At 39.8% G+C, this 25,831-nt stretch overlaps 1 protein-coding gene across 2 annotated transcripts in view; it reads left to right on the forward strand.

Annotated features, from left to right (window-relative positions):
* Nucleotides 1–25,831, forward strand: part of zfhx3b (zinc finger homeobox 3b) — a 365,216-nt gene that overhangs the window by 212,247 nt on the left and 127,138 nt on the right. Inside the window, exon 1 of one of the 2 annotated variants that reach the window (XM_051115452.1) lies at nt 7,839–8,362. The exons of the other annotated variant lie outside the window; for it this stretch is intronic. The gene's annotated coding sequence lies outside the window, so the exon portion shown is untranslated. Of the gene's footprint in view, nt 1–7,838; nt 8,363–25,831 lie in introns of those variants that run through there. 2 annotated transcript variants of the gene reach the window in all.

The following is a 25,831-nucleotide window of genomic DNA, read 5'->3' on the forward strand; positions in this document are numbered from 1 at the left end:
GGCTTTTTTAATGGCTTGTTTTATGGGCGTGTGGAGCTCCGAGGCCAGACGGGGTCTCCGCCGACCCTTGCGGGGCCAGCGTTCATGTGCTACTGGCCGTGATGCACAGCTTGTCCCCCTTTTGACGTCAACCCGACCCCCACTTCTAAATTTTGGAGAAGCCCACCTGCCTCTGAGTCCTGGAGGTCACAGGGGCAGGGGAAATGGCAGGGTTAAGCACCGTGCAACCATGTTCCAGCCGCTGTGGTCACTTGCAATTATACCCCAGCTACATCACCCACAAGACCAGTTGCGAGTTTAGGCTTTGGCAGAATTTGCTAGTCAACTTGGCTTTTTCCTTGTTCCTTAATTACTCATATTAATTATTGTTCTTGTAATTACTTGCACATTAAGTTTATGAATTATGATGCTAAACACAAGTTTTGTTTTTAATCTTTAATTTTTGTTTTTATTTTTTTTTTCATTATGATCAATCATAATTAATGACACTTATTTTTTTAATCACTTTAAATCACTTTTTTTTTAAAAATAAAACTTCTGTTTCAGACAATCTTCAACTATTAATTGTTATCCGAATAATTTATTCATATATTCATTACATTTATAAATGAATTGCAAGTTGCACATTTTTCTTGTTTTATATGTGCATTTCATGTTTGTGTTTGTCTTATTTCACTTCTCAGTTCAGACTTCACACACTTCTTTATCTTTATACTCAGAATTACTTAATTAAATACTTAATTTACATATTCAAGTAATTTACACTTAATTACTTAAATATTGTTTACTAGATATTTGGCAGCATAACTGTTAAAATATTTAGTATCTGTTTCAAGTCTAACATACACACACACACACACACACACACACACACACACAGAAGGAAATTAAACAAGACTGCATGGTAGAATGTGTTCCTGTGTTTGTTCTTTCATTTGTCTTTGAAAATATTTGTCAACAAAATGTCATCTGTCTAATATTTAAGCTAACTATTCATGACATTTGGGTCATAAAATCACCCTGTTTCTCGGTTGGAAACTCGGGGTCTCCGCTTAGAGATGAAATGATTTCCTGAGCAAAGCTTTGCACATAATCCTGCCATATATGTCAGATGATAGAAGTGGGGAAGGATTTGCACGGTGACCCTTGGCGGGAGCACTACGTCTCTGTTGCCCTTCTGTGGCTGTTTCCACCTGCTATACATGAAACGTATGTGCCAGCTGTGGATATATAGGCCTGTATGCGATTTGCTTAAAAAATAAAAAAGAGAGAGAGCGCGCATTAGATTATTGTAAGGACAGGAGAGCAAGTTGGCCATATTATGTTTATTATTATATGTTTAGGTTTCGAAGGAATTGGAATAGACAAGGGTTCGATATTGTATGAATGTAGTGAAATCGCAGAATTATTCCGTTCAAACGGAGGTACAGGCCTGAAATGCGCACATTGCATTGCGTCTATATATTGCATGTTCATGTCGAGATGCAAGAAGAGAATCTTCACTTTTCTGCTTTTTTTCTTAATTCTAGAGATCTTGTTTAGATCATTTTGTTGCAGTCCATTTCAAACTGGACAGTCGTTTTATTTCAGCCTGTGTTATTATCTTACCTGCACAAAGATAAAATGGAGGTTGCAGAGAATCGGCGGTATGAGGATGAGCTGGTTTGCAGTTGTAGCTCCTCTGGACGCAGACTTGCTCCAGGCTGCTTTTCTTTCTGATTGTTGTACGACCGTGAACAGATACATTTGTACTGCTTAACCGCACAGACAGAGAGTATGATCCGTTCTTGGATTTTTAAAGGTGTATTCTGCTGTTTTCTTTAAGCTTATGCATTTACTGAGCAACGTAAATGACTGTATATGTTAACGTGTTGGTGTATTGCTTTATAAGAGCTCGTGTTGTTCTAATATCGATAAAAAAAATTACAATAGTAATGCTAGAATTTTGCATACAAAATGCCGAAGTAGATTTTGGATTAAAGTAATAATTGATTAGATGATCGGTGAAGCACACAAACACACTCAGACACACACGGAGCACGCAGGTGTTTTATGATACACTGACATTATTCGATTAACACATTCACGTGTTCGGGTTTTTTTTTCCCCCTCTCAGTATTTTTATGATCAAATAACATTTTTTAAATATTTTTCCAATTATGTTATCCATTTTATACATCTAGATCTTTTTAGGCTGCTGAACAGGTTTCGACTGAAACCGAGCCTAATAACGCCATATACACAATTTTACCAATCTGTATGCAGATACAGTGTTTTTAAAAATCTTTTGCAGAGATTCGTTGTTTTTATTTTATTTATTATTTTTGTTTCACAATTTATTTAGCTAGAATTATAGTTCATATATGTTAATTTTGTTTGCGGATTACACTTGTTTGGACAGTATCAGGTAACTTTAACGAAATCAATAATATTGAAATTTAATTTAAGGATAATTATCAGTTAATTTAGAAATATTTGCATAATTAATTAATGTAAAAAGTTAATGCGTAAAAAAACATTTTGGAGAATCACAACATTAATTAGTGTTGATGAGATGATTTTATAATTAAGATGATAAACTGACATTTATGCTGTGCGTTATTCAAAATGTCTGTTTTACAATCTGCACAAAACAAGAAAATATCTATTAGCAGGAACGTTCTCATTAATTAAAATTAGTTAATTTAAAATTATTCTCTTAAAATTTATTTTAAACACGCATTTTTAAATTGATTTTTGAGTTCAAAGTTAGATTTGCAGACATATTTATTTGCGGTATAGGCTACAAAACATTGAAATGGTGTGTAACAGCACATAACAAAAAAGACACGAACATATTTAGCTATGGACAACCTTTTGATGTATTCATTAACGCAATCGCTGAAATATTTATGGTTAGTGAATCAAAAGTGTGTTATGACACAGTAAAAGGAACATATGTAATCATTTACCCCCGCGTAACCGAAATTTTGCGTTAATTAAGAGCGTCCAGCTCTTTACTCAGTCTCATACTGGACATATTTGTTCCACACGGATATTCTGAGGTATCAGGTTATAGTGTAGCGGTAAAAAATGCATCATTCTCCTTGCATGTGTATGTATTTATTAACAGTACTTTTATTGGTTTTAAATAGTTAATTTATATGTTTATAGCTCAGAAACGGTATCGTTTACGGCGTAAAATGCAGTTCTGCAATTAAACATTCTACATTACTACAATAACAAAATCATGTAAATAAAACTGTGTATTTTTTTAACCATTATACATTGGCATTTGAAATAAGAGATGGCATGTTTTCATCTGTATGTAAAAAAGAACGATGCTGCTCTCCTTCAGTTTGTCTTTAAGGTGCATGATAATTAATACATTCCTTTGACGCGCATCATATTTGATTCCCTCACGTGTTTATCATATCTGCGAGCTGATTTATATCATAATAAGACCATGTCGTTTTATCTGTGAATCTTGATGTTACACAGTCATGAAATAATTTTGCAGTAAGTGCAATATTACTTATTCTGTCTTACAGCGTTTAATCATTTATACACTGCTGTTTTTTTTCTGTATTATTATTATTTATGATTTCCATCATATCTGATTTTTCCTAGCTCATGATATTTTGTTTTTCTGCTTTAAAATTGGCCTCTTTTCAAAAACTCACACAAAAAAGGTCTCCAGTCGTGCGCACTACACACGATTCAACTATGGCTTCGTGCGTAAAGTTAAGAGATTTGATGAAGCTGGATGAAATGTTAAGCAAGGAACCTAGTCGTTTGCCCGCAGACATTTACCTGTATGCCTGTGTGCTTGATTTGACGCAGTCCGGTGACATAGGACACGCATAGATCTGCTGCAGATGGCAGATAGGGAACATATATCCTTGACAAGGCAGGTTCATGTGGTGTTTGAGCCCCTTGGCCAGAGTGAACATAAGAGGGCGCTGCCATTGCACCTGGTAACATGTCCTGCCCCATGCAGCCACCCGCGGCTTCAGGCCGGACAATGCTCCTGTGCTGTCAATGCCATTGAGTCCCAGTGTGATTCAGACCAGCCATGCGCCACAGCTTTCACCTTCTCTGCTGCTGCTGCAGTGCTTGCGCCCGTTGGAGGGCCCGTTCCCAAAAAGCCGCGGCTGTTCACCGGTGACTGAGTTAAAGGTGTGTTAGTTAACCGTGCGGAAAAATGCTAATTAAGCGCTAGATTCTTTCATTAGGGACGCATGAGGATAGAACTCCTTTGATAGCTCTATCCGAATGCAACTTGAACTTGTGTCCCTTCCATATTAATATAGTAGCAAAATCCCCATATATATTTATATTTATACATCGCCTTTTATTAAAGTTACGAGACTGTCGTAGACAGCTGTCTTAATCTCTGAATCTCTGATTTCATTTCCTTACGGTTCGTTTTTGGTCTTTATTATTCAATGGTGGGGGTGCATGAGGGTGAAAAGCACAGACTGTCTTTTTGAAATGCTGGAAAAAAAAAATTACGTATACATACATGCACATTGATTTAAATGTGTTTTTAACGTTTTTGCCCTCTCTAAATTTGGTGAAACAATTCAAACATTTAGTTTCCATCATAAATAGCAACGGATTGTGATTCTGTTACTGCAGTTTCGGGTTCATATGTGAAATTCATTGTTTGCACGGCGATGGACCGAGGTTTACACACACATCTCTAGGCAGATCAATCAGCATGTTCACCAGAGGGGTTGGTCATGCGTATTTGGGTGTCTGTTCAGTCATTCCCAGTCATATTTAGGACAGAGCATTCGCAATTGATTGGACCTAACAGATAAGAAACACATTTAGCCTGTATTAAAAGAGCATGCAGTGACGATTATGTGTGTATCTGCTGAAGAAAACGAAGCTCAGGTGATATTTGCGTCCATAAATACTGCTATCAAGCGGCAGACAGGACCACACTGCATATTCAAATGTGCTCAGATTGGCCATGGCAGGTTACAAAGCGACAGACAAGCTCTGATTCTGTCCCTTTTCACGCACCGGCCTCTTATTATCTCACTGCCCCTCTAACTCTTCTCGCAGTCTATTTTCCATCCATTCATTTTTACAATCCCTCTTTCCCAAGAGAGCAGGCACATCACCAATCCTGAAGATTCTCTCAAGGCAAAATCCGTATGCATATCAAACATATCGACGTTTTATTTTGTAACTTTTCATTTGTCACTTCTGTTTTCCGTCGCACGTGACGGAAGTTTGTTCCTGCGAATGTGTAGTCCTGCTTACTATTTCATATATCTCCGCACTTCGCGCGTCAGCAATAATAAAAATATATGCTTTTAAAACTAGAACTTACATTTACGCGAGCACACACACGGACACCCACGCACATACAGCATCAACTGTCACGTCTAGCCTATATTATTCCACGAGGCCAGAGTGTTTAATATCGCTATTGTTTGTATAATGCATTGATAGCCGTTTTTGATAATGCTTCGGTGCAGTGGATTTTTATAGAGGCTATAGGTGTGTTTCCTCGAAACTCCTAAAGCGAGTTCCATACTGACTGCATGCTCTCCAACATGTTCTGTATGATATGTCATGATATGGAAATAAAATAAAATGCATGTATTTATCATATTCTCTATATTTATTCAAACACAGAATATTTTACTGCAGTGTTATTACATTGAGATATTACATTTCTTCTGATAATGATTATTAAAATGATTTATTTTGTAGCATGTTTATGACAACTTCAATGCCTAATCTTAAAATAATATACACACAACAATCAATTATAATCGTGCAGAACACAATAAACAAGTATTTATTTTCTGACATACAAATGGTATATATTGCCAAATGCGACAGTAAATGATGGCACGGAATTTATCATCATGTGTTCTGAGAAACAATTCGGAAAAATACATTGTCTATAACGGGAGGAAGAGAGAGAAAGAAAGTTACCAAAAAAAAAAAAAAAAACACACACACACTCAACTAAAAAAAGTTACATCTGATCATTTTCCAATAAACATTATGTAATCGATAAAAACAGGTTAGCTGTATTTGGCAAGATTAGGGCCCCTTAGAGTTGTCAATAGCGAAAGTAGTCATTGAGAGAGAGAGGAATTGTCATTTCTTTAGTGAGAATCAACAATAGAATTATCATGAGAAAGGACACTGGCCTGGGCTCAAAGGTCGGAACTGGGATACACGCTTTTGATTCGGGAAGAGGGCGTTTTAAATGACCACCAAGAGTAGGAGAATTGTTTTGGGGCAAAGTGAAAAAAGCAAACCTGTGGAGAAACCCACCGATCTATACTACAGTTGTTACTATTGATCAAATGTCACCTCTTTGAACGCACGCGCTTGAAAGTTACACTACTTATCGAGAATTATTAAAAAACACACAGCATGTAACGCGTATGGTGCCATTTTATCGCTGCTGTCTGTTTAAGGAGCGATTTACATGCTATTTAAATGTCTAACTAAATAAACATGACTTCTGTTCAAATGCTCTGTTTAAATTCTCTTTCAGTTGTAATAACATTAAAAACAACACACTGAGCTGTTTATTGTTATAACGTTAGATAAAGTAAGTCAGTTGCAGGAAAGAAAATGTTCATTAAAGAACTTCTGATTTTTACAATGCACTCTCTCCCTCTCTTCACCTACTGTGTGCTAGTGTGTGAGACAGAGGAGAGAGAGGGGAACAGAAACAGATAATTTCATATATTAAAATGGTTGTTCATAAAATCTACACGGTGCTTTTTGGTTCACCTTTCTGTCGAGTCTGCTCTTAAAGATATTATCTAAAGAAGCATCTCTTGTCATACATTGCTCATCGTCTCAAAGTGAATAAAGTACGTAAAATGCTACACTGACAGGAATTATATGAATTTGTCCAGAAAAGCTAAAAAGAGGGAAGTGCTTGCTTTTGCGCTGTCTAGTTTTTGCACAGTTTTTCCTCGCATTCGGTTGCAATGTCTTGATTCTTCCTCGTGCACTCATCTCAAGATCCAGCATGATGGGACAGACCGTGCGTAAATACAGGCAGTATATCGAGGTGTTACTACGACAGATAAAAGTCCAGTTTAATTTATTATACTTTATAACGATTTTACAAATGTTATGTTACATGCAAAGTATGTTGCGTGTTGCTAACTTGTCGTTTTCAGAAATACTTTGTATTTACTTTAGAAAATGACAATACTAAAATATAATCCTATATCATGAAATGATAACATTTAACATTACACGGTGTTTTTAAGTAGCTCTTGTGTGCATGGAAGTTCAGAAGCTCATCCTTACAATTAGATTTAAAAACTAAAGGTGCTTTGCCAGTACATACAGTGCTTAATAGCCTACTTTTTGTCAGTACTGTTCTCGGCATGTTTTTAAGTTTGTTGTTCACCGTAAGTGCATATACACTAAAATACACCAAGGTGTTTTGCTTATTTAACGTTTGCAAAGATAACGCGTCACTACGAGTGTTGCGTTATATTAACGTCTACATAAAGCCGCCTTTGTTTCACTTTTGCCTGTTCTAAAAGAAAAAAAAATCTAAACGGTGTTTATCCTGTCATAAGATTTATTTTTTTATTATTAAATAAGAGGCAGCCAAAAGTGTGTCGAACTTGTTGGGGGTTGTAAGCGCTCTAAAGTTGGCGTTTTCGCGGTTATAAGTGCGCTATTTCATTTCTTAAACATACTCGTTTTGATTCGTAAATCTAAAACTAGCGTCTGGCGAGCAAATAACACAGGCGCGAAAACAATGTGCGGCAGGGGCTGCGTGCGCGGCGCGCCTCTCCACTATTAACTTTCAGTGTCTTCCTTCTTATCCAACTCTTACTTTGTGCTGTACTTAATTCCATATTTTCAATTCCCGATCACTACTTTCCTCTTTCTCGTTCTCCATCTATCCATCCATCCCTCCCTCCCTCCTCTATCTCCCTCCTCCCTCTCTCTCTCCTCGGCTCTCTGCTGAATCTTATTGATCCAGAAGGTGGCTAATTAGCCCTTCCCGTCGTGCCTGTGTAATGAAGCACATGCGCACTGAATTAATCACAGCCATTTTTTGCAGGAAACTAATTAGCAGGAATAAAGATCCAAAGAGTTTTTTTCTTTTCAATCATCAGATCTCACTTTCACCTCTTCCTCTCTCCCTCTAACACAAGACTCATCGCCTGCTTTGCATCCAAATTATTTTTATATTGCCTTTACAACTAATACTCCGGTTTTTTACTCTCCGCAACAACAATGATCTTTCTTTTACCATCATCCTAAACGCAAACTGACCAAAAGGGACTGCCTTGATGGGATCTTTAGCCAAAGCGTCTCAATACTGGATTAAAAAGCAAGGATCTCAAAGCGGCAGCCAAACATTGTAAGTTGTAACTTTGCTTTCTCTTTCTTTCTGTCTCTCTCTTTAGCGTTACGATTCTCTTTAGTTTCAATAACAGACTAAAGCGATGGCTTTCGGGATTTCGCCGTATCAGCCCCGGCTTTGCCTATTCTCCTAGCAGGATAAAGAACAGCCGATCGCAAGTTATTTTCATGCAAGTTGCTTTTATTTGGTGCCGTTTATTAGTATCGTTACCTGTGTTTACATCTGGCTTCGTCCTCGCTCTTCTCATGACTGGAAGAAAAGAAAAGGGCAAGACAGCGATTCCTTTTCCAAACAGTTGGATTTAAAAACACACTTCTGCATGTTCGTGTATTCACACGGGTCACAAAAGGACCGAATAGTGTCAAGAAAGAGGTTTTTGAGAGGGTGTCGACGTGCGAGGCTGCTGGGAGGGTAGCGGGAGCTCTGCGCGATCGTAGCCGGGAGAGGAGCGTCTTAGTCCAGCCTCCGAGTCCGTCCGCGTCCGCTGAGCGGGAAGCGTCGCCCGCTTTTCCATTTTTACACCGATATGCCCGTTCGTCCTCTACTTTCATTTCCTCCCTCATTTAGCGAGCAGAAATCCTCAACATTGCGCCCATCGTTACTTTTTCGAGTCCCTTCTAGTGTGGATTTCTCCGCCCTTTGCTGTGCATTTCAGTTCCTCTACTTTTTTCGCTCCTGTCACTTTCACCGTCTTTTCTCGTTTTATTTTTTCATTCCAAGCGACGTTAAAGTTGTTCTTTGCTGCTTCCCAGCCGGAGTCACATGCAAATCGATAGGCATGTGTGTGTGAAGTGTGTGTGAGTGTTTAGGGGAGTGTGTTTGGTATAGAGACGGAGCCCCGGGTCTCAGGAGCGGTTCAGCCGGAGCTCACAGAGCCCGAAGAGCCGCGCGACACACACAGCGAATACGGCGAATGACTTAAAACGAGAAACCCACGCATACGGCGCGAATTTGTCAACCCAAAAATCAAGACAATGGAATGGATTGCAATTTCGACAACAAAGACGATAATGATAATGAAATCGGAATTACATTTTACAACTTGCGTACGTTCTCCTCAGGGAGAAAAATAGGGCGAAAAAGAGTTTCCAAATTATAAACAACGCTGGCAACTTCGCGTCGCTTGGTTTGAACTAGCTTAAACTATTGAGGCGAAATTGTCCCACAAATAGTAGACGAGGGGCTCGAATTTTAATAAAGCCAAAACTTAATGAAGACCACAGGTGTGGCATGAATAAAAAAAAAAAAATGGAAATGGGGACTTAAAAAGTAGCGTGAACGAGCAGCTATTGAGACATAGATAGTCCTTCCAAGGTAGGCTATACGGATAAGAACAAACGGAAATGTGGCTCCATAACAATGATACAGTGTAGCCCACAGTGAGATAGAAAAACGAGAAAACAGAAGAGATGCAATGGAAGGACAGACAGACCCAGAGCTGACTGACTGTTTGCGAGCTGCTCATGGATGTGCAGGGTTGGGGAAGAAAGAGAGGGGGAGGTTGAGAGACTTGGGGTCAGACGGCAAGAAACAAGGGAGCAGGGGTCACCGAGTGAGTGGAAGAAAGATAAAAAAGAAAGAGAAGGGAAAAACCCAACATTACCGAGCCAGCGAAGAGTGGGAAAAGAGTGGGGTGGGTTATGTTGTGGGGTCACGCAAACAATACACTGAGATTGTGGGGGTTAGCAGAACTATAAAAATCGACCTCAAGTTTGATCAACAAAAGAGCAGTCGGAATAAGAGCGTTTGATTTTGCGCTAGGAAAAAGTCCTTAGTTTGAAGTAATGCAATATTATTATTATTATTTTTTTTTTTTTTTTTTTTTTTGGTTGAAGAAAGAGAGAGAGAGAGAGCACTCATGAAGGAAGGCATGCATGCAAAGAGAGCTGAGAGGATAGACGGGGTCAAATAGCCACGGGCCATATCGAAGGAATCAGGGAAGAGGTCAGAAAAACACAAATCCCAAGACCTTTTTATCCTTCCCGACGTGTCGTAACAAGAGGAACCAGAAGCTAACGTAGGACGGACGACACACACTTGTTTAGGTTAAGACTCTGTGACTGCAGTGTCTGGAAAGCGTAGGTTTTTGCATTTCGTTCTGTTTCTTTTTTTTTTTTTTTTTACAAGGAAGAATTATTACGACAGAATTGCAGAAATCTGTGTGTGTGAGGGGGAATTGGCAGGCAGAGCCATTGTGTGTTTTCGTTATTATATTTCAATCTTTTCCCCTTTCTTAACCGTTTAAAAGAGGGCATAGTGACCAACCTAGCTTCTCTGTTTTTAGGAGAGAGAATGAGGGAGGGAGGGAGGGAGGAGAAGGACAGATAAGTCAGGGGTTTAATGTCTCTCGGCTCCCTAGTAGAGGGGTGGCAATAATTACAAGCGTCACACAAAAAGGATATATAGTATAATTCAAATGCTGTGCATGGACTCTCTCTCTCTCTCTCTCTCTCTTTTTCTCTTTCTCTCTCTCTCTCTCTCTCGCTCCAGCTCTCCCTTATCCTTTCTCTCTCTTTCTCTCTCTGTGCTCTGGCTTTCACCATCACAAAACAAAGACAGCAGGCAAGGTCTTTGCCATCTCACTCACTCTTCAAAAACTCATGGATAGGCTATTCAGGGCTAATCCTTTTGCGGACAATGATTTTGATGGCAGTTGACTCATTTCTAGGAAGTCATATTGTTGCAGTATTTGTTTTCTGTCTTGCCTTTTGTGTTTCGCCTGGTCATGAAACACTTAAACATGTAGCGTTTAGTAACTCTCGTCCATACTCAAGCAGTGCAAAAACTATCTTGCGTTGTGTGTATGTACTTAAGTCAGGGAAAAGACTGTCTTATTATAGGCTCTGAACAGATTTGTGTGCTTGTTGAGCTGCTGTAAGGATATTCGCTGTTACAGAAAATGTCTGACTGAGTTGTGCATATGTTTGCGTTGTGGTTTGGCTGAACGTTTGCATTGTCTCAAAATTCTTTTAGGCTTTTACCAAGCCTACAGAAAGACACATACAGGCACGGTAGTCTGTTTATTTGTACCTGATTTGAAATAAAAGAATAAACTGTTCACTGTTTCTGAGGACGACACAGACTAGGGTGTTATGATTGATTTTTCACCTTAGTTTATACGTACGTGTCAGATTTTTGCATGTTTAATTTATCTTTATCTTTATGTTAAGTTTAGACATGATATAATGTTTTTTACTTTGTTTTTTATTTTTATTGAAAAAGTAGTTTCCTAATTCTAATTTAATTTATTAAACACATCTGAATTAATGTTCATTTTTAAAAACTATTCATTTGTATTACAATTGATTTAATTTATAACTATATTATTACAATTACTATTTTTATTTCTTTTGTTCTTGCTATTTTTCAAAATGTTGTTTAACTATATTTGTAGGATTTTCATGCTGTTCATTTGATACCGTCGCTTAGTGAAACTGCTGGTTCAGCAGTAGATTTGCTATACTTGCTTTCTTTCTCTTTCTATTTTTTTTTCTTCTGTGTCTTGATTCTAGTCACTTCCTCTAATAACAGCGATTTTACATATTGCGAAGTGTACTCATCCTGGTCCTGTATGGTGCATGAATGGAGATGCTGCGATGACGAGACGGCTTGCCGTGTGGCGTATGAGTGTGTATGGATATCGTTGTGGAGATATAGGGCAGGGGGAGACTGTGCTTTCCTCTTTACCCCTCCCTGTTCTCTCTCTCTCTCTCTCTCTCTCTCTCTTTTTGCTGGCACCCTTAGGGAAAGCCTCAGTGATGTCCTCAGTGGAAGAGGGCCCTCTTTGGGTCAACATCAATGACAGGCCGCCTATGAGTATAATATATGATAATAACAACAGTCTTAAATGTTTATAAATTTCATGGACGTTTATTTTTGAATCACTATTGCACTGATAAACATTATGCATTAAATTCAATATTTATTTTATACTGCCTTATCTTATTTTTCAAAACAAAATATCACAGCTTTATTCAGCATAAAATTTTAAATACACTGATATTTTTAAAAATTATACATTTGTGTATATGTACAAACGTTGCAAAAAACACTACTTAGAGATGGTCCAATGTGAAGGTGAAAACGGTATGTATGCGTGTGTTTGTGTGTGTGTGTGTGTGTGGAGAGAGGAGCCGATCTCTGTCACGAGTTTTCCATTAATCCAGTCGTGCCGAGGAGGCGCGCAGAGAAAGCCCAGCCACCTCCATTTGCTGTAGGGCTTGGATTGTGTGTGTGTAAATTAGGTTAGCAGGAGCACTGGGTCTGATTACACATGATGGTTTTGAATATGCAAGCCTGTGCAGTCAGGACCAGTTCTTCCAGTCGTCCCATAATGAGGGGGAGGACAATGGCGTACGTGTCAGTGCTATCATTAAACCACGGACTGGGGGTAGGCTGAGCGTGGGTGGGGAGGATGGTCTCTGTGTGTGTGTGGGGGGGTTCAGGGATAGTTAGGTACGCTATACCTGTGTAAACTCAGCTTTTACCACAAGCTCAGCTCAAGCCACGGTTTCACCTTTCAGACGGTTGCACTGACTGTCTGCATGTTGCTTTTTGCTTCCTCTTTTTTCCCCCTCCTCTTCTTTCGCTGTTTTCTTTTATTTGTTCCCAGTGAAGTTGGCAGAAATGTCTGTGGCTTGCTGTTTCACAATATGTTATCATGTTAACTGTCTCCAAATCATTGCGGTGGAGATTTATGATAGAGAAAATATGTGTGTGTGCACGTGATTGTGTGTAATGTATATCTCATTTGCCTATTTTTATTTTGCTTTGAATATATTATATATTAGCACTTTTTTTCCTGCTGTTTTCAGGATAATTTCTGTTGTGCATTTATACACTTATGCACATGTTATAACAGCATGATTTAATTACCTCATCCAAACTAAATAAAGTGTTTTTATTTTTGCTTTAAAAGGAAAAAATGAGTGCTAGAAAACAGAAGGAGTGAAGCAGAAGTCTTCACCTGATCTAGTGGATCCTGTGCTGTTTATAGACAGGGCCAGCCCTGGAAAGGAGATCTATATATGTCTCTGTGTATGTGTGTGTGTGTGTGTGCGGAACAGGGACAGGAATTCCTCTTTTATTGCGAGAAGCTGCTTTTGCACATTTTCCGTCGGTCAGGGAATATTTTGAGAGACAGACGTAGCCCTCAGCATTTGTCATTCATGGCTAATGTCATGAGGACGCACAATGCCTGCATTTCACAAACTCGTGTGAAACAAAATAGCTAATTTATGAAAAAAACAGACAACAGAATGGAGCCATTTTGGTGTGTGCACTGTCAAACTGTCAAATTGTAACTGAAGAAATGGATTTGATATTTGCATAAATATATAACATGATCCAAAAGCAGATGTTATCTCAGTGTGTTTTTGCTGTGGTACGCCCCCATGCATGTCGTGTGTGTTTGTGAGGGTAAATTCTAGCCTAGCAGCATGGCTGTACAGGCGGCAGTGTTATGGAGGCTGTGGGTAATAACAGTGTAGCCGGCCACTGGAGCCGAGGCTAGTTTCAAAAGGCAGCTTCACATTCTTCGAAGCAGAGATGGACCTGCTCTCGCCCCCTCCTTTTTGTTGCACCCCGGAGCCCAGCGTCCGGCCCTCTGCGCTGTCGCTTATCATCACAAAGAGGCAGAATGCATAAAACATGGAGGACACACAGACACTGGCAGCCCAGGTCGCCTTTCTCTCCCTACAGAAACAAAGCGTGAGGTCCTGTGGCCTGTGGTTTTGACCCGATCCTTGCCTTCTCTCTCTGTTTTTCACTCTCGTTCACTCCTTCATTTTTTTGATCACTTTCTAAAAGTGTGCACACTTATTTTTGTGTAAATGCATGCATGCGAGGGTCTTACAAGTGTCATTTTCAAATGAAAAGTCCTCTTTATACACATATTAAAGAATGATGTTTTTACTACATCATTTACCACAATTGTTAAATAAATATAGCCAAAAATATGATATATTAACAATATATGAATTCATATATTAATCAAAGAATTACTAAATAGTATTAATTAGAATTTATAATATAAAAAATATAAATACAATATAAATACACAATTCTTGCTTGATTTTAAATAAATATGCTGTATTTAAAATATAAGTTATATATTTTTTTAAATTAAGAGTATATCGTTTATATATTATATATACTGAAAACATACAGAATACTAATAATACAAAACTTTAATCTATATAAAATATAACTATATAATTATATATATATATATATATATATACATAAATTGAGTATATTATTTATATATTATATATATTGAAAACATACAGATATAGAGATAACATACAGATAATACAAAACTATATATATACATATACATACACGTAATGTTCTGTTATTCTAAAATGAGAAAACTCTCAGTTCTAATGGCTATTTTTATGACATGATAATAGTATGATTTGTCGATTGTGCTTGTGTGAAAGCAGACTTGTGCGGTGGAGTTGATCAGCAGGCTGATCGGGCCCTGAGAGCGTCTGCAGATGTCATTTTTCCAGCACATTTTACGCTTAGCACGGCATGTGATACAGCCAGTGTTAGCCTCGGCTAGATTAGCACCATGACGTGAAAACAGACCTGGATTGAGTGTGTGTGTGTGTATCGGTCGAGGAGTGTCGCTGTATTATGCTCTCTCTCTCGATTTCGTGGCTGTGTTAGATCACAGAATGCAGTTGTTGCATTACTGCTGTATTTATAAAGAATATGTTAGTTTGTTTTTCAGCTACTTGCATTTAAATGCAAGAATATTTGCAGCAAATTTTAAAACTAAAATAAGACTGTTAAGTTGTTCCATATTTTAATTTTAAAATATTTAAAAATATAAAACTCTTTACATTGCATTTTTTTTCCTTTTAGGCTGCATATTGCTCAGCAGTGGGGCTGGTGGATATATATAAATAGATTTTCATGAAACGTGCAGCACATTTTTTCCTGAGTGACAAATCGGAGAGTGTGCTTAGATCATTTGCAACTGAGCGGCGTGCTGCATGCGCTGTCAGTAACGCAGGCCGATTCTGTGCATGTGGGTGAGTGATCGACAGCACGCGTGCGTGTGTGTGTAGTGTGTGAGGGCTGCAGGAATGCTGAGTGGGAACGGGTGAAGCCCGACAGGCCGATGGCACTTCCTCTCTGTGTACGGCACAGCTTATCCTCCTCAGGATTAAAGACAGCAGAAAAGAAAAGAGCGATGGCAGGAGCCCCCCTCTCTCTATCTCTCTCTCTCTCTCTCTCTTGCTTGCCCTCCTCTCTCCCTTTTTCCGTGTTTGGAGAAGGGGAAAAAAAACCTCAAACAAAAAGCGTGATTCATTTGCAAATGTGCAGCAGCCCATACGGGTCCCCCATGGTGCACTGGGAGAGGAGGAGCGGAGAGAGCGAGGATGAGAGGAAATAAAGGTATAGTAGAGTCGTTCGATTCTGTCTTTGTGGCGTTGAGGCCTAGCGGTAATTGTCAGGCCGGTCGGACTCTTGAATCCATTAGTTTGGTCTGAAACGGAGCGGCTATTACAAACTGTGCCACATATCGTGGGGTGTTTACGTGTGTGTTTCTGCACGTGTGAGCGGGGTGCTTTTGGTTTGGATGTTGTGTGAGTGTGTGTGTTTAGCACGGAAGGGGTTAAGAGGCAAAGAGATACCCCTTTGTCTCGGCGGCCCTCTTTGTCATTGTTGTGCTGGAATTGAGCTCGCTGCACCTCACTTGACCACAGCAAAGCAATAAAATGGCCCCTAAGTGCTACGGGCTCCGTGTCCCTCTAACAGCACCTCTCCTTTGGGCTTTCACTTCACACACACACATGTGTGCAGGGTTTAATACCGTATGTGTTACACCCGTTTCCAGTGTCATTTCTTTTCACATTTACACATTGTTTTTATTTTTTATTAATATTTTTTTGTGTTCTAAGTTTCATTCTCAAAATATACACTGAATTGTCAATTTTTTAAACAAGTACTAAACCGTTCCAAAATATATATTCAGTAATGGGATGTTTTTATTATTTTTGTAGTTTTATATATTATAAAACTATATAGTTAAAAAATATAATATGACCAGACACATAATTATCTTTATTATAATTAATTATAAAGACACTAAATAATATATTGAATTTTGTCTTCACAGAGGTTTGCATTTTTATTATCTCACTTATAATAAAAAAAACTAACAAAAAAAAAAATATATATATATATATATATATATATATATATATATACACACACACACACACACACACTAGTAATACACTGCATTCATGGCATTTATGATATTTCTCTACCTATTTTAGCAGCACAAGTGGTCATGTATTGTCTCTGTTAGTCGTTTGACATGTTTTATATAAAAACAATTAAAGGTGATACTGTGGTTGTGTGGCTGCGTTACGTGTGTGTGTGTGTGCGTGTGTGTGTGTGTGTGTGAGGATAAGGCGAGTGTCTGTTAGAGTGTGTAGACAGATCACATCCATCTCTGATGGCAGCCATTTTGGTGCCATTTCTAATATGTCTATGAGGAAATAAATTTAGGATTCACTTCTGCTTTATTTTACATAATGTATCATTAATGCAACCATAGTCTCAGACTGAAAATGTAATATTTAAAAATGATTCTAAAAAGCAGTGTTGTATGTAAATGTATATTTGTACATTTATTAAATCTGTGATTTTGCTCAGAGTGAAAACGCTTTTAATTTAGTACTTTTACATTTTTTAGTAGTTTATTTACAAGCTGTAAATAAGCTGTACCAGCTTTTTTTAATAAAAGAAAAAGATGACAGCAGTGCGCAAATATCAGTGTCTGTGTCTCGGCACTCAGAATAAGTAGTGTTGTTTTCAATAGTAATGATGATTGTTTACTTCGCAGAATTCTTTTCCTCCCAGACATTATAATTAAATGTTGGGCGGAAAAAAAGCCGTCTCTCCTTGTCGCCTTCCTATCACATAGGTATTTAATGAGACATGAGAGGTGTGGTGTGATTGGTTTATTGGCACGAGGAGTCCTGTGAGAGGTCAGCTCATTGGCTGAGGTGTTTAATTGGTACTGTTGGACACCCCTCCACCCCCTCTTGGGTGTAACTTGTTTTTGCCAGGTGCACTGTGCTCTCTATTAAGTGTTACATAGGACCACAATTAAATCAGGCCTGAGCGAAGTCGTACTATTGCTGTCTGTCCGTCGGAGGATGGGGTGTCTGGCTACTTGGCCGTTACCAACCCTCTATCTCTGCATCTGTAAAGCTTTATTCCTTTTGTGCATTTTAAGGATCAGATTTATTAAAAAAGAAATAAAAAAAGCTGCGTGATTCTATCCAGAGATGCACATGCATGTAAACAGTGTGTGGAACGACCCTTTTGTTGTTTCCGTTGAATCAACCTTGCGTCCTTAGGTTGTAACATATTCAAGCCAGCCCTTATCCCGATTCTAATTTGGGGGTCTGGATGAGTGGGCTTGGGGTGTGATCGTGCCACTGGGGATTGCTCAAGGCCAGACAGCCACAATAGATCGGTGACCCCCACACCGTGACGTCACATGCTCTGTCTGCCATTCTGTCATGTGTCAACCAGAGACTGACCTTTTGTGACGTACAACCAGTTTCAAGTACTGTTTTCAAATTGTAAAGTCAATATGATTTACAACATTGAATGTTTACTTTCGTAATGCACGTTGTGTTAATATTGGAAAAAAATGTATATGTGCATGTTATGAAAATACACACAAACTATTGCTATAACTATTATTAAAATAACAATTGATTGTTTTTCTCATTTTTAATAACTTGGTATTCTGAAACAAAACTTTCATTTTGAATTGAGTATATATAATATATACAATATTCCTAATATAAATTTATAGAATCTGAAAATAAATAAATAAATAAATAAATAAATAGGTGCTTAGTCATTTCTTAAACGCATTGTTTTTTCCTGAAGTAACCATATCTCTGTTTCACACCTAATTTTAACAAACACCTCATTTTTGTAGTCTCTCCCTTTTTTTTCTCTTCCTCTAAAGCTGTCTAAACTAACCGGACAGCAAATAAGCAAGAGAGTGGGAGAGAGAAAGAGAGAGGAGTGTAGGGGGGTCAGGCAGAGGTGAAAGACAGGCTTGGCGCTCACATGAAACATTTATGGATCAGTTACTTTGTCAAGTGCCAGTCTTTTGTTCCTTTTTTCCTGTCCCCCTTTTTTTTTTTATGTGCTTTGTGACGAGTTTGTAACTGTACACATAAGCAAGATAACATTCTCCCCCCCTCTGTTTCTCTCGATGTAGTTTAACCTGATGGCTGTGTTTAAAAGTAGACTGGATGATACTAGTCAAGGATTGCGATGACTTGCGGTTGCTTGAAATACACATTGAAAGCTAATTTGTTCAGTGCCACGTAAATATTAATATCTGAAACAGGTAATGACAGACGTGCTGTCAGGGAATATGACACTCGTGTGACAGGGCGTCAGAATTTGTGAGAAGTCCAAATCACATACAGTGCGTGGAACTGAGTCATGGTGCATGTAAAAATATCTGCTTAGCCTTCTAAGTTTAAGACTGGCTTCCTCCCATAAACGAGAAGAAATATCAATGAGATGTATTAACACATCAGTTGTTTCACCAAGCCAGATCTGTTTTTTTTTTTTTTTTTTTTTTTTGCTGACATTTCCTTGTCCTCAGATTTTTCTCCTGAAAACGGCTCAGGTGTTTCTTCTCTAAAATTTCAGAAAAGATGTGCGCAATGTCACACATTGTGCCAAGATACCAGTGTCTGCAATTAAGGCCACAAATTTCAGCAAGAACTCAAACTAAGCTGTTGTCTATAATTCTATCTTTCCTAAAGAATTTAGGAGAAGTGTCTGAGGAAAACGCTGTTACTTAAATAAAGAATAACTGAAAACTCCGCCGAGAATATCCCTAGCTCCGAAAGAGTAATGCAATTTATCAGAGTCTGAGAGGGTTAGTTTTAGGCAGAGCTGCTAGCAGTCGCTGCTGTGAGGGCCAGCTGTGTGTGTTTTTTCTTAGTGTTCTGTAGCTTATCTCCGTTCTGGTGTGGGTAACTCCTGTTGGTGACTTTCATTGTGTTTACAGTGGATGGGACGGAGGGGTGGAGGGTGCACAGACACTCGTTTCATCACTTCCTTCCTCCTCTCCGTTTTTATGAATCGATCTGTCATAACAACTGCTAGAGACGTGGAGGAAACCGAAAGAGAGCGAGAGAGAGAGAGGGAGAAGGGGGGAGGCTCATGGAAAGGAAAGAATTGTTGCATGTTGTACAGAAAGAGAACAATAGCAGCCATCCCAAGGCTAGATGAGGTGATCACAGAGCAGTTTCAGGGAAGAGCTTTTGTGTTATTTTTATTTCCCAACTCCATCTGTGGGGCCGAAAGAAAACGTATTAAAACTTCCTGAGGAGAACACGGTGTGTGCGCCTGCCTGTTTTTGTCAGGGCTCATTTCGTTGGGTCGAAGCTCTCTCATGACATAAGCAGAGAAACAGGAAGCCTGGCTGCCATCTTTCACAATCTCCTTCGAAACAGGAACTGAGAGCGGGCCAAGCCATGGCCCCTCGCTGCTAGCAGATGGGTGCCAACCTGTTGAAGGCAACGGGCACGGGGGAGGAGAGCCGCAGAGGGGGCTTGTGTCTGCGGTGGGCCCCCTGGGATCCCTTTCCCTCTCCTGGAGGGTCCGGAGGTGTGGTCACCGTCTGTTATGGGCATGGCTCGTGATGGTGTGTTTAGCACTTGCCAGCAAGAGCATTTATATGCAAATACTAAACAAGCATTGGTGAGACTAATTATGGCAGATCCCATTGAGTGCGTGCCAGCTCCGAGAGAGGAAGGGAGGTCCTACAAGCTGGGGTGGACTTGCCCTACTTGTTTACTCATTGTCTTTCTTTATTAGCCCCTCATTGACACTCCTCCTCAACATTGAGGGGGGGTCTGTTTGCAGGGGCATCTCCTTTCAATGTGGAACTGACTCCGGGGTTGATGCAGACAAGAATCGCAAGGCGGCTTGAGTTCCTCTCTACTTGTTCTCTATTAGGGCGGTGGGAAAACCGAGGCATACCAGTTTATGGTGGTTAGCTGATTTGTTGCTTGTACACAGGTCCACCAACTGGCGGGATCAACCTACTAGACCAGTGGTTCCCAACAACGTTTCTGGAGGCCCCCCAGCACTGCACATTTTGCATCTCTCCTTTGGCTGACACACCCGTTTCAAGTCTTGGAGTCTCTACTAATGAGCTGATGATCTGAATCAGGTGTGTTTAATTAAGGAGACATGGAAAACATGCAGTGTTGAGGGGCCTCCAGGAACGTGGTTGGGAACCACTGTTCCAGACCAAGTTAGAAATAAGTTGTGTTTCCACTGACAGTTCACCAAGTTGCTAGTAGATGTTAGTAATAACATTTGCATAAAATTGATCTCTCAACTTCATGCAAATGCGCAACTTTGTCACAGAATATCTCGCATGCCATTTCTCAGATTTCCAGTTGCCGCCTTTGACTGCCTGTGTAAAAACCCATCAAAAACCATCTACAGTCTAAAGCTGGATTTTCCAAATGGGCGGATAAAAACTCTTAACACGTGCCCTCCTGCAAAGGATGCTATAGCTAATTACTAGTGGTGTTCAAAATGCATTTAGGTCAGCTGTTTTGATTGCATGCAAATTTATGAGTGGAAGAGAGGGAAATATTAACTTTGAGAGTCAGTGGTTCGCACTGACTGCGGACAGAGGCGGCATGTACTCGACTCTAAAGTATGCCTGCAGTCCTGCCAGAGCACTCGGCCACACTTGCTACCTTACGGTCCAGACATGAGCTTTCGAGGCCTAGAATGAGCCAGATATGCAACAACACAATATTTCTCCATAAAGAGCAAAGTTCACAAACCTGGCAGCACATTTTATTTGGCTAATTATTTTTAGGTCCTTGGCATAACATTTAATCTGAATTTATCATGCCGTACAGATTGTGCTGCTTGAAATGTTTACACACAACAGCAGATCTCCTATCAGCCACGCTTCCAAACGGACAAGCTTTTGTTGATTGAAAAGTGTCCCTCGCTCGCAGAAATGACAACGGTGCTGGAAGCAATTAGCTCTGATGGAATTATGGCAGAAGCAGGCAACTCTCCAAGAGAGACAAAAGGGCAGGCGATACCTCCATTTTGAGCAGAACTGTTTTGAGGTGGAGGAAATGAATTTTGACAGTGTTTGAGACTAGCCAGATCCCTGAGTTTGGAGTTTGGGTTTGACCTCAGTGAAGATAAATCAACTGGATAAGCTTTGCTCTGGTTTGGTTTCCAGCGCTTTCACAGACCAGCTCATCCCTCAGTGCTTGTTTCTCCTGCAGTTAAAACTAATTAGTTGTGGTGCCTCTTTAGTTATCCTTGATAAGCAGTTATTGTGGGCCTGAGAGAGATGCTATAACTCTGTTCCAGAGCCTAGTGAGCTGCCTATGTAGACAACATTAGAAGGGATCAATCATCGGCTGACTGCCAGTGCGACAGCTGATGCAGACAGGTAGGCAGCAACACTAAGAGAGTAGTTTCTTCCAAAACTGATAAAAGCAGATGACAAAGTCAAAAGAAATGTTATCTGCGTACTTCAGTTTCATTCAGTACTAAAAACTATTGTGCTGTGCATGCATTCTTATAGTATAACAACATGCTAACACCAGATGCTATTGGAATCAGTGTGTTGTGCCTCTCATATGCTTACAATTTTGCCACAGAAGGCAGCTGTCTAAGTAAGCCGTAGACAGCTAGGGAGCTCGCTAGCTTTTGGAACAGAGCCCATGACTCTGTACTGCAGCCATGCATGCTAATAATTAGCATAGAAGACAGACAACGTGAACGAGAAAGATTCTTACTGTCTTGTCATGCTTTATTTACACTCCCTCTTGAGTTTCACCACTATGTTGCCTTTTCACTGTGCCAAGCTCAGCTTCCACACACACACACACACACACACACACACACACACACACACACACACACACTTAAACACATAACTAGATGCATTACTGTTTGTATGCACAGTGTCTGGTGAGGGGCATGTTTGGCTGGGATACGGTGGTTTGATCAAAGGTTGTGTATGTTTGTGTAAGCCATGGTTCTTCACTGAACACAGCTGGTCAGCACTGTTTCTCTTGCAGAGGGAAGCACAAATTCTTCTAAACCTCTGCCCTGAACAAGGGTCCCCCTCTCTCCCCTCACTGTGCCAAACAACTGTCAAACACACATACAGTGGCCTAAAAAGTATTTAAACTCTCAATTCACACTTAAAATGTATGAATTGTATTACGTTTGATAACCGTATCTAACTTCAAATTTTACAGACATTTTTACAGTTATGTTTAATCAACTGGACTGTAATGGATGTATTGCACTACACAGGTGTAGTACATCACCTGAATCATGAACATGATCCAATAATGTTTGATGCCAGATAGTCCAAAATTCTTATTTTAAATTTAATAAACCATATTGATTGATTATAATTTTTTTTTTAAAGTGTGCATGACCATTATTCAAAAGTAAATGTTTTAATATTTCTATTTCATATATTCTTTTTCTCCCACATTCGTTTCTCGCCAATTTTTTTTACTTTTTGGGGGATATTTCTCAAGGTGCTTTCTTTTCATTGTCCTTTCTCTCTCTCTCTCCATCAGCTTTTCTCCCCATGTCGTCCTGCTTTTTCTTTCTGTGTTGTGTGTTCAGTCAGAATTGAGAAAGGCATTCAGGACCCTTAATCCCAATTCCCTCTATCAGGAATGCAAATGTGTGTGTGATTGTGTGACCCGCCAGGGCCTGGCAACATCTGCAGGGCTCGACAATAAGGGTGGCCCGCTGGTCTGCTGCCGGTGTGAGAATGAGTTCGGGACAGTTGATGGAACTGTCACTTGCCCTGTCGGGTCTCAACATCACTACGTTTTAATGCTTGAAAGCATAAACATTGATGTTTTATGGAATGTTGTTATGGATTATGCTTGTTAAAACAAGGTTATGTTCTCTAGCTGGCAAACAAGTTTTGTTTGAAATTGAAATCTGTTATTGGTAAAAGTATTGATACAAAGTTATGAACTAATCAGTAGTTTTATATATGATAAAACTAGATTTTTTTTTTTTTTTTTTTTTTTTGGTGAGGCCAAAAATCTAATTTACTAGCTTGTAGCTTGACTAAAACTTATTGTTGATCCCTGATCTGCATGAGGAGCCCCCCTCGTACTCACACTCTTTGTGAATTAATTGTTTCTCTTCACAGCACCATTAACCCTGTGCTGCATGGCCAAGCTCCCAGCCCGGCCCCTTTCAGAGGCCATGTCTCCACACCACGTCTGTCCATCTGGACACTAGACATAACACACTGTTGACTTTCCCTCAGCAGTGTGTGTATGTGGCTTTGGGTTGGGGGGGGGGTGGCCTGGGTGAGGCCTTCTGTCAGGCCTGTGGTTGATACTCATCTGGCTGAGGGATTCGTCCCTCACGTTTTACCCACTTCTCAAGTCTAGGTGGAGCCTGTCCATGTATAGGAGCAAAGCTGTGCTGTCGGCCAATAAAATGTAGTTATTAGATTTGCACCCGCCCCTCTCTGACAGGTATCAGTGGAGAGAGAAATGATTGTTTGGATTGTCTCTGTTTTCGAAATGATAAATTAATGGTAAAGCGCAACTGACAAAGTGAATCTGCGTCAAAGCCAAGTGGCGCTGATTGAATTACAGTTTCAGAGACCTAACTCTGGCCACATTCCTGCATTGACTCGCAAGCCACAGCGTTGGCTTGTACGAACACATGCACACAAAGGCTTCATCTATCTGTAGGGTGAATTCAGGTGAATTGGACCACAGCTTCACATTGACATGACTGTTACAGTGTGTTTTTACAGTTGTTAGCGCTGCACAAAAAATAAATAAATAAAAATAAAATAACTATTTCTATTTTTAGGATTCCTTTTAGAATTTTTGAGTTTTTAGAATTCTATCTATCTACCTATTTATAGAGATCACAGTCTTTTTTATTATTTTCATGTTATTTGTAATTTGTACAGTCTATCTGTTCATTCGTCTCTTATTGTTTCTCTTGACCTTACAAGAGGGCACATCATGGAAGCAAACTTGCAGTGATTGCTAGTTTTCCGATTTGTAAAGTAGCACACTTTCTCGTGTGTGAGCGAGCACGTGGTCACACACGGCCACACACCCCTCGTATTCAGCGAATGGTGGACAGCAGGGGAGTGGGTGTGCGTGTAGGTCCGTGTATGGATCCCCCTGCAGTCACACACTGTCTTCCTCACAGCATTTATGTTGGAACAGCGGTGCCGGCCATTGTTATCAAAGGCGCGATTAATCATTACATTTGTGCAAAGCAGGGGCGCTGTTGCCATGGGGACCCAAATGATCTGCACTGCTTTGCATATCAACAGAAAAGTTTACAATCGTGGCAGAGCAAGGGCGAGGCCTCAACTGAAACCTGCGAACCTGCCTCGGTCTTGCTCTCTCTTTCTCTCTTTCATTCTTTCATTCACTCTTAGTGGATGTACAAATAGCTCTTCAACAAAGCCTTCCGCAAGCTAATCAAGATGGCCACTAATGAGCCAGGCCTGAGAACACAGAAGAAAAAAAAAGTGTGTTAACTACTCAGGAAATCTCATTGACATTGATTGCACTGTGTTTAATATCAAATGTGTCAACCAATAAACTTTAGAACAAGAGAAGCGAAACTTTTCACCTTTTTTTTCCCCCATGACATCCACCGATCAGACAGTGTTATGACATCATGCGATGCTTAACTGCTTGAGTAATCTGCAGGACAGAAGAGGAAGTGAAAGCGAGAGAGACTTGGCAGTGCTTGAGGAGAAGTTTGAGGGTTATTCAGCGTCTGAGGGTGTTTGCTTCCAGCGTTTGCTGTCTGCTGAGAGCTCTGGAATGTTCTTTATAATGCGTTCAGACCTCAAGCCCTGACCTTCCCGTGCTAAAGAGCTTCCAGTGACCCCCGAAACACTCAGAAAGACTTGACAGCATAGCTATAATACGCCGTTCGTGCTGTGTGCTTCGTTTTCAGTCAAAACACAACGCGACCGCATTCAAACCTTCCATATTTTTTCATTATCTGCGTCGGACACATATTCATCCTGTTTGTTTAGTCACTTCAAGCAAACTCTGCTAGCTGGTTTTGCTGGAATGGTCTCTCGGCAGCCAAATGGGATTTGTATATGTAAATATCATTTGGACATGCAGCGAGGAACAAAGTTGGCTAATTATAGCAGCTCTGAGAAACATGCGGGTTAGCGTGGAAAACGGGCCCCGGTTTGGCCCTCTTTTTAGAAACTACAGCAACTGACTGTAACAAAACAAATCTGGACATCATCGAGGACTGTGGGATTGTTGCGTACACCGTTGGAGATCCTCAGCAGGCATTTTGTGAAAGTGTTACACAATTTTCAGAGCATAAATCGTTCATTGTTTACTTAAACAA

Source organism: Labeo rohita, chromosome 7 (assembly GCF_022985175.1).
Source record: "Labeo rohita strain BAU-BD-2019 chromosome 7, IGBB_LRoh.1.0, whole genome shotgun sequence".
Classification (NCBI taxonomy): domain Eukaryota; kingdom Metazoa; phylum Chordata; class Actinopteri; order Cypriniformes; family Cyprinidae; genus Labeo; species Labeo rohita.